Source organism: Sciurus carolinensis, chromosome X (genome assembly GCF_902686445.1).
Source record: "Sciurus carolinensis chromosome X, mSciCar1.2, whole genome shotgun sequence".
Lineage (NCBI taxonomy): Eukaryota > Metazoa > Chordata > Mammalia > Rodentia > Sciuridae > Sciurus > Sciurus carolinensis.
The window spans coordinates 37831288-37841559 of NC_062232.1; positions in this window are offsets into that span (position 1 = coordinate 37831288).

Here is a 10272-nt window from a genome sequence, read left to right on the forward strand (position 1 = left end):
CCATATCCTAAAAGGTTCTGTAGGGTATTATGAAAACTATGGATATTTAGATGCTAAATAATGTCTTCCTATTCCAGAAGTTTCCACCAATTCTAAGAGCTTTCTTAAACAGGGTTTTTAATTGGTCAAAGTGCATTAAACCTGTAATTAAAAGGTCTCTAAGAGGTTTAAAGATACTTAGATTTTCAATAAAGTGTAATTCCCTTTTGGAAGATCTGTGCGTGTGATAAAAATATCAGTACTGATTCTCTATATGAATGTTCTTAGGAATGGTGTTTTGGGGGAAAGACCCTTTAAGATCAGAAATAACACAAGGCATGGTGGCGCAAGTCTCTATTCCCAGTGGCTCAGGAGGCTTAGGCAGGAGGATCATGAGTTTAAAACCAGTCACAGCAAAAATAAGGTGCCAGGCAAATCAGAGAGACCTGTCTCTAAATAAAATACAAAAATGGACTGGGGAATGTGGCTCAGGGGTTGAGTACCCCTGAGTTTAATCCCTGGCATATATATATATATATATATATATATATATATATATATATATATATATATATATCAGAAATAACAACATAAGGGCCATAGGATGATCTAGGACACAGACATGGTTACATGTGGTCTGCATGATGTGTTGAACATTTTAAATGACTTACCACTACTCAGAAACCATGATTGCAATCTGGATTTCCTGTTTCTCTAGAAGATCTGGCCCTCTAGGGCTACATTCCATCTTCATTTCAGTCGGCAGGACCCTCTAGTGACTACCCTCTTTGGCAGGGTATGGGCTTGCTATCTCACCAGTCTCCTTGGGTCAGCTTCATTGCTTTTTATGTCCTTTGCAACCTATGGATTTGTAAGTTTTTGAACTCAGTTTGATGTGAGGGGAATCTGGCCATTGCTTCTCTGGTAATTTGGGAACATTCATGTCAGCTGATGGCTCCACTAACTAGGAACAATTGATCCTCCGTGTTCTGGAGTGCTTGCCTAGCCTGTGTAAGGCCATAGGTTTGATCCATTGTGCCAAAAAATTATGTCTACAGTATTTCTCTACCACCAGGAGACAAGGAGGCAACACATGCTTTGCTGGTATATAAAGGGCAAAACAAATACTTGGTGCCCGATCAGTGACTGACAAAAAGAAATGATGTGATTTGCACTTGTCATTTACATAGCAACTTGTGACTTGGAGAGCTAATGGTATAAGCTTGTACTTCAGACATTTATTCATAATAAATACCTAATGGTGGCTGAGATTTGAACTGTGTTGTTAGGGGCCTGGTGTTAACTAACCTGTGGTAATGAAAACTCATATGTACCAGAACAACACAAAGTGAGAACTCTCTGTAGTCTGTATTGTATTTGCTGTTTCTCCTACTAGGATATAAGCTACATGAGATGGAGACTTAAGTCTATTTTGTTTAGTTATATTCCCAATGCTTAAAACAAAGCCTAGCACATAGTAAGTATTCAACAAATATTTGTAGAAAAGAAGGAAGGGAAAGAAAGAGAATGGAAGAGAGGGAGGGAGAGGAAGGGGAGAGAGGATGCCAAGATCATCCAGTTAGGTCAACTGCCACACACAAATGGTACCCAGAGAAATTATAGCACTTTCCCAAAGGCACCCAGCTCTCCAAGGCTTCTGACCTGGGATCTGACATGGACCCCTAATCCATGTTGCCCCTCTTGCTCTTTCTGTCTCTCTTTCTCTCCTGACCTTCATTCAGGTCATGCATTCACATGAAGAGGTGAGTAACAATTCTGTAGGGACCTGAATCACTTGATCTTTGAGGAAAGATTAGAGCTTAACCCCAGAAGGCCACAGCCCTGTAAGAGGAAGTGACATTAGGGCCTTCCCAGACTCCGTAGTATCAGACCACAGGGGTTGCTAATTCTTAGTCTATGTCAAACTATTTGCATTTTCCTTCCTAAATGTCCTTGTGTGGTGCTACAAGCAGGATGTTGGGGTTTTTTCACTGGGTAGCTCACTCCCCTGAACTTGGGTTTCTAATTTACTCATGGGGTCCCAGTGTCCCAGAGTAGATGAGGCAGCCTGGCCAACCCAGAGGGGAAAAGACTGACTTCAGATGAAAAACTTCTGTTTCTGTGACTAAGGACTTAGTCAGCTACCTGCTTTAGGATGTACTATTTGTCAGAAAATAGATGTGGAGGAAATAGCACTCATTCTGGCTAGAGAAATGGTTTTCAGTGCATTTTTTACTCATGAAATTCAAAAAGAACAGGGTGCCAGTTTAACCTTGTGGTTGGGGTTATGAATGAGAAAGGAAGTTTAAATTACCCAGAGAGGCCATCCCCTTAGTCAGAGTTTCAGAGCATTCCAGACTCCTGTGTCAATTAAAGCATATTGAACTTCAATAAAATACCAAAAAGGCAAACTGTGGTCTGTTTGAAGATCCCCTTTTCCTCCTACCCTTTTGCTTGTTCTGTCTCCTTCCCTCTTTCTCTCTCTGTCCTTCTATCTGGATCCCTTCTTTTCTGTTCTTCATTACATTTCTCTTCCATTCCCTCCTTTCTTTCCTTCCTTCTGTCCTTCCTTTTGTAGAACAAGTTCTCATTCTTTTTAAGAATTAAATCACTTAAGTAATAAATCATCTTAGCGATCTGAAGTTTCAAAATTCAAACTGTCAAAGTTGATTATGCTTTTGTTCATTTTCCAATCCTTTCCTTTTTCCCTTTCCTTCCCCATCCCTCCCTCCTGTACCCTTGGACCACCATACTTGGGACCTCCCAGAAATGGTCCAAAACTGAGATAGAATGAGCTTGACTCTCGTGAGGGAGAGTTGCAAGGGATCAGTGGTGCCTGAGCCTCTTCATGGTAGATGCTCTTACAGAAGGTTTGGTGAAAAGAATTAGTTGGCTGGAATTAGTCTTGGGTTTGGTACATTTCCAATATTTGTGCTTTTCCTGGTTGTCATTAGCATAAATATTTGAGAGTCAACAACTAAAAGAATTTGAAAAACGTATTGACTGAAGATTTTTGTCACAGACACTCCATTTCAGCTAGCATCTTTCACTCTTTAAAAGGTCTTTCATTTTAAAATAGTGCTTTCTTCTTTTGCTCTGTTGGATTTCAATTATGTGCAAGAGCCCCGTGGGGAGATACAAAGATGGACATAGTTCCTAACCTTACCACTGAAAACCAGGCATGGAGATAAGATTCAAGCTAGCAAAAAGCTAAACAAGAACACAGGGCTAAACCAATAAAAGAAGAAAACACTAAACAAGAAAAAACCCATGCAGGCCCTGTTTGATTTTCAGGTCATCTCTACAGAGAAAAATGCCAAAGAGGTCTGCGGAAAGTAAAAATGACTTTGGGGTTGTGGTGAGGCCAGCATATAGAGATGAGTTCAGAGCAGAGATGCCATCTGGAAGGAATTGGAAGGCAGGGTGGTAGGGGGAGGTATTTTAGGAGAAGAATATTTAAGCAAACAGGGCCACCATATGCAGTTGTACAGGTTGTCCACTGAAAATTTCTAGGGGTTACCATTCATATCATAATCTCTGTATAGAACACAATCTGTGTAGCCATTGCTGACAACCCTAGAGCAAAAGTCTAAAAGATACAATGCAAAACGTCTTGCAAATGGAAGTAGATTTGTTATCCTGATGTAAGTCCTCAGAGGGCAGAGTCTTTAACTCTTCAGAGCTTTGAAGTGTCTGACATGAATTAGGTATGTGATATAGGTTTCCCAAATGAATGAACTCAGTCTTGCCCACACCCCACCAGTTGGTTGTGTGAATGGAGATGAGGTCACAGAATGGGAATAACTCAGGTTTCTTTGATAATCCTGGATAATCTTAACCTCAGCACCAGAACTATTCCCCTCCCAAGTCATTCCAGTTACTTCCAGGGTCTTATGGTGTGTTTTATATGTGCTTGCATACTATTCTCTCTTATTCTTCCATTCTGGTCTTTATCCAGTGTTTAAAAAGGGGAGCACCCCACTCATGCTACAGAATTACCATCCCCACTACAAGTATGGTGTACCTTCCCAGGTTCTTATCTCCAGTATCCCCAAAGCTACTATAGTGCAGGCCATGAGGGTATCATGATCCCTTCTTACCTGTGTGATCAAAACCTTATTAATTCTATGGAAAAGATAGAAAAGAATGACCTTTTATCTTTATGAGACATACTCATAGACATGATGCTGTGTCATGTTTCTCATGTCTGACACAGCCCTCCTTAAAAATAATGTTTTCATTTTCTGTCTTTCCCACTGCTGAGCAGAAGACAAACACCAAACAGTGTTTAAACCCACCATCCCCAATTTTTTTTTGCTTGTGCAAAAGAATATACATACATTGCAAAGTTTGAGGTCTATGTGAGAATACAAAATAGTTCCATTTTCCTGGGGCAAAATGTATGTACTAGTTAATGGGGGCACAATTTGGCCCCAGGGGAGGTTGGATTCAACAGAGAATAGATGAATGCAAATTCATAAACTCTAGTGGAAAGCTATTTATAAGTTACTTCATGGAGACCTGCACTTTTTTCTTTGCAGTACCCAGGACTGAACCCAGGGGAACTCTACCACAGAGCTACATTCCCAGACTTTTTTATTTTTTTGTTTTGAGACAAGTTCTCATGAAGTTGCTTAGGACCTCATTAAGTTGCTGCCATTGGCATTGAACTTGTGATCCTCTTGCATCAGCCTCTGAAGTTCCTGGGATTAAAGGTGTACACCACCACAACTGGCTGCAGTTTTATCTTTAAGTATGGATTAAAACATCACTATGGCTGGTTTTATGGATTGAAACATAACCCCTACCATTTTACATGTCAAAGCCCTAATCCCTGATGTGATGGTATTTGGAGGAGTCTTTTTGTAGTGACTAAGTCATGAGGATTGAGCCCTTGTGAATGGGATTAGTGCCCTTATAAGAAGAGACATGAGATTGAGGATGGATCTCTCTCTCTCTCTCTCTCTCTCTCCCCCCCCCCACCATGTGAGGATACAATAAGACAGTGGTCATCTTCAAACAGGAGGAGAGCCCTCACCAGAACATGGGCATGCTAGCACACTGATCTTGGACTTCTGGCTTCCAGAAGTCTGAGAAAATAAATGCTTATTGTTTAGGCTACCTAGTCAATAGTATTCTGTTATAGTAGCTTGAGTTAGGACAACTGATTAAATATAAGACAGTGGAGCTACACAAACCTAGATTTGAGTCTCCATAACCTTGTCAAGTCACTTAACCTCAGGGATTCTTAGTTTCCTTATCTATAAAATAGGCACACTACTTACTCCTTGAAAATTGGTAAGGATAAAGCTCATAAAATACTTAATACAAAATATATTACATAGCCAATAAAATGGCCACAAAGTAGTATTTTGTAAGTCACCCTCACTTCTAGGATGATACCTCATTCGGGGATCACCAAAGATAGACTTATAATAAGTAAGCAAAACTAGAGAGAAGGTAGTTTTATTTGGGGATTCTCTCTTTAGAGTTCCTATCCAGTAACCCAAAAGTCAACTAGGGAATCAATCTGATTGATTAATTTACATGCCAGTGGCAGCATCTGTTTTATTTATTTTTCACATAAGCCCCAAGGGGAGGTAGAGTAGGAGACGATTGGTGGTAGGAATTCAGAGATCAGTGCAGTTTGGGACAAGGGTGGTGAGCTTTTGAGTGTGAGCTCCTATTCTCTAACCCTTTATACCACATCCTTAAGGTGATTCATGGTTCCAGAGTAAATTCTGGGTAAAAAAGACTCCAGGCTTTTACTCCATTGAGTATTCTGTGCATTTCAGTTACAGGGTTTGTTGCAGAAGCCTTCTATTGAACACCTATAGATATGGTTCATAGCTGCCCATCCACCACTGTTTTTGAGCCCCTTTTTCCCAGAAACCAGAAAATTCTGGTTTCCAAGACAGGCTCTACTTGCCAACAATTGCTAAGCTCTTTGAAGTACAACTTCTACCTTGTTAGGTACCTTCCAAATGTTCTGAAATGGGTAACACAGTATTTCCCCTCAAGATTGTGTTTGCAAGTCTAAAAGTTCCTGAGGAGAGGAGTTATTGCATACTTTATATCCACTGACAACTTCCAGTAATATAAAGAAGAGAACTTTTTAAATTGTGTGATTGCAAATCCTGGACATTTTTGTAACTTGTGGTATATTTAAGAATCATTCATCTCACATAGCAGTAGAGCAAGAAGTTTCTTGATATTGCCTATTTCCCCAAAAGACAGTGAAACCACCAAATCTTGTCTCAGTCTGAAAACTAAGTGATTGAACTATGGGAAGTCTGACTCTGGAATAGAAAAATAGAACCATACCATGGCTGGGGACTCTTAGGGGGATTCAGAAAAGCTGAGTTCTTCATTTTCTCTGCCCACATATCATAGCCTGGGAGAAGGAAGCTTCCAGAAGCCTCCTCACAATATATAACACTGTCTGCTCACCAGGGACCAACCACCTGAGTGAAGGAAGAAAGAACTTGGTAAGAGCTTTGGACTGCCTGGCACTACCAAAGTTGTCTACCAAAAATGCTCAAACATGTCATCCTCACAAATACAAATGCTGTAGCCAATGTTTCTGACATTTCAGGAGACTGGGAAATGCCAGTAGAGTTCTACTGTCTGAGGCAAAGCTTCCTCTGAGGAAATTCTCCGGAAGTAGCAAGTGTTTTCTTTTCCACTGCTTGAAGGTCAACCCAAATCACTTCTTCCTCAAATAGATCTCAATTTCATGGGCTCATAAAATGGCCAAGTTAGAATGTGTCTTGGTTTACGAATCCAGTTAAGGGTGTGAGGGTGACTCAGGCTTTCCCAAGTTCCCCTTGCTTATTCAGTACCAGGAATATTTAAATCAGAGCTGCACTTAAAATAGTAACTCTTTTAAAAAGGGCTCAGCACTGACTCCTGAGACTTTCTTCTAGCCACCCTCTTACTTTTCTGTTCTAATATTCATTGCTTAGAAAGTCTGTGACAACATATGCCCATGTCTGATTTTTTTCATTTTCACTGAAGAATATTATTACACTGGGTAAAATTCTAGAATTTGTGAAGGTTGGTGAGAATACCTTAAATCCCTTTGCTCACTAAAGGAATATGTTATGGCAGAATTTTATCTCCTGCTTGGGATACTTAGAAATTAACTTGTGTGAATATTTTTAAAATCTTGTTCTATATTTGAAGTACAAAATTCTGCATTAAAGTTTTTCAGAGTACAAGAATGTCATCTTATTTTCTTCTCACTCTATGTGATAGCAAACCAGTTGTGATCATTCTGACTATGACATTATGCCATTGACTCTCAAATTTCTCCGTTGAGGTTCAATTTCCTGAAAGGACTCTCCACCATAGAAACTCTAGACTCATTGGTACTAAAAACCAATCCAAACTTTATTCAGTACCAGGAATGTCTTTCGTCTCCATCTCAGCTAGTGAAATGACATCCACCAATTTTCTCAAGTTGGAAAGCCAAGAGACATTTATCCTCAAGTCTCCCTCTCATTCATTCTTAGCATGCAATTGGTCACTATACAATGCTGTTTCTATTGCAAAAATGTCTCATGGATTAGTTTTCATCCTCCCTGTCTGAGTTTGGGGATTCACATCCTTTCTTGGATGACTTCAACAGTCTCCTGCAAAGCCTCCTTGCCACCTGCCTCCCCTAGGGAGTCCGGAACCCACATCCGATCATGTCATTTCCATACTCTGAAACCTCAGACTGTTGGAACATTATAATCCAGACTGCCTGACTTGGCACTCACAGTTCTTAGCCTGACCCTAAATATCCTACAACCTAATTTCCTGTCATGTCATTCTCCAATCTTTAAGACCCCAGCCATAGTCAGCTTTTCACAGGTCCAGAAATAGGACTGGCCTTTTTCCCACACTTACCTGGCCTAACTTATTTTCTCTCTCCCTCTCCCTCTCTCCTTCCCATCTCTGCCTAGCCAAATGTTACTCATTCTTCAATAGCCAATTCGAATGTGTCCTCCTGGGAGAAATCTTCCTTGATCTGTTCCCCAGCCCTGCCCCAAGTTGATGACTCTGCCCTCCACAACACCTCAGTATTTTATTCAGACCTTTAAAACAATAAAACTCCCACCCACCATATGTGAGCACTTTCCAGGAAATTTCCTGACTTTTTTAAAAATAGTTTTTTTATTTTTAATTGGCACGTAGTAATCATATATATTTATATGGCACAGTGTGACATTTCAACACATGTACACAATGTGTAATTATCAGATCAGAGTAATTGATATATCCTCAGACATTTATAACTTATTTGTGTTAGAAACATCTTCACTGTTTTATAATTGATTTTAGCCCTGGAACTTGGTAACACTGATAAATGGATTAGTGAATGGGTAGCTGGCTGGTTGGCTGGCGGGATGGTTGGAGTGGTAAAGTTTAAACTTACATTGGAGAGAAAACACAATAGTAAAATGGAGAAAAGGGTAAAGAAATTGGAAATCATTCCTCTTCATTTATTTACTTCTAATTTATTTAATTAATTCACTTTCCTTCAAACATAATTATAATGGAAATTGGTCCTATTAATATTCTCATGCCCCTGCATTTAAGAAGGCAGGATTTTAAATTTGTCTTCTAAATCTGCTTACTGAACTTAGAGAAAACATTTTCCTACAGTTTATTTGTGGAAATTTTATTGCCTTTTAAAAATTTTATAGCAAACAAAAGTACTATGAGCAACTTCCTCTTTCATCCAAGATGGAGTAACAGGAAAAAGATTTATCCTTCTATCTTAAAGAACAAAAGAACTGGACAAACTATACAAAACAAGGGTTTTTAAGACACTGGATAGCAGCCAAATAGATAGTGATTCCTGCAAGGCAGGAAACAAAGGCGAGGCCTAATTGCCTAGTTTACTGCCTAGAGAGGGTGTCCAGGTCACAGTGCAGGGAGTGGGAGCTCAGGGGACCCAGAAGACTCCCTGCATTGAAGAACTGGAGTTAATAATGTGGGGAACTGGGCATGGTGGTGCACGTCTGTAATTTGAGTGACTTGGGAGGCTGAGGCAGGAGGACTACAAGTTCAAGACCAGCCTCAGCAATTTGGCATGACCCTGTCTCAAAATAAAAAGGGCTGAAGGTGTGACTCAGTGGTTAAGCACCTGTGGGTTCATTCCCAATACAAAAAAAAAAAAAAATTCTGGGGAGACCAAGGCAGCTAGAGTTCACTGAGTAGAAAAAAGACCAAAAAATTTCAGGATCACTGTGGAGTAGAGTACTGATCAGCATGTGCATGTGAGGAAACTATGCAAGGCTAGGGAAAGAACCACCAAAAAAGGTTTATAAGCAATGCAATTCAGTACTCACAGGGAGCCAAGAATAATAAATAGTGTCTGCTCCTGTCAGCCTGGGGATGAGCAGGAAGGAGGGTTTATAAAAGGGTAGGAAAAGGAACGGGAGTTGTAGCTAGTGATAGAGCACTTGCCTAGAATATGTGGGGCACTGGGTTCCATCCTCAGCACCATATAAAAGTAAATAAATAAATTTTTTTGAAAGGGTAAGAAGAACCTTTGGGAGGTGATGAATCTGTTCATTATCTTTTTTTTTCCTGTGGTCCTGGGGATTGAACCCAGGGCCTATGTGCATGTGAGGCAAGCATTCTACCACCTGAGTTACATCTCCAGCCCATGTTCATTATTTTTATTGTGGCTATATACATATGTGAAAACTTATCAAATTGTACACTGAAAAACATGTACAACACATTTTATCAGTTACACCTCAATAAAGCTATTAAAATACAGTGATTGTATGGTAGTAGTTTCTTTTGGGGGGTACCAGGGATTGAACCCAGGGGCACTTAATCACTGAGCCACATCTGCAGCCCTTTTTATTTTTTGAGACAGGGTCTTGCTGAGTTGCTTAGGGTCTCACAAGTTGTTGAGGCTGGCTTTCAATTCAAAATCCTCCTGCCTCAGCCTCCCAAGCCACTGGGATTACAGGCATATGCCACCATGCCTGGTTCATAAACTGAATGACCTATAAAAAGCAGAAATAGATTTCTCACAGTTTTCCAGGCTGGGAAGTTCAAGATAAAGGCACTGGCAAATTCAGTGTTTGCTAAGGATACCCTTCTTTATAGATGGTACTTTCTTGCTGTATCCTCATATGGTAAAAGTGGCTAGCTAGCTTTCTGGGGTCTCTTTTGTAAGGGTTCTAATCTCAATAATAACCTAATCACCTCCCAAAGATCCCAACCGCTAATACCATCACCTTGGGAGTTAGGACTTCAATATATGAATCTGGGGGAGATGAAAGT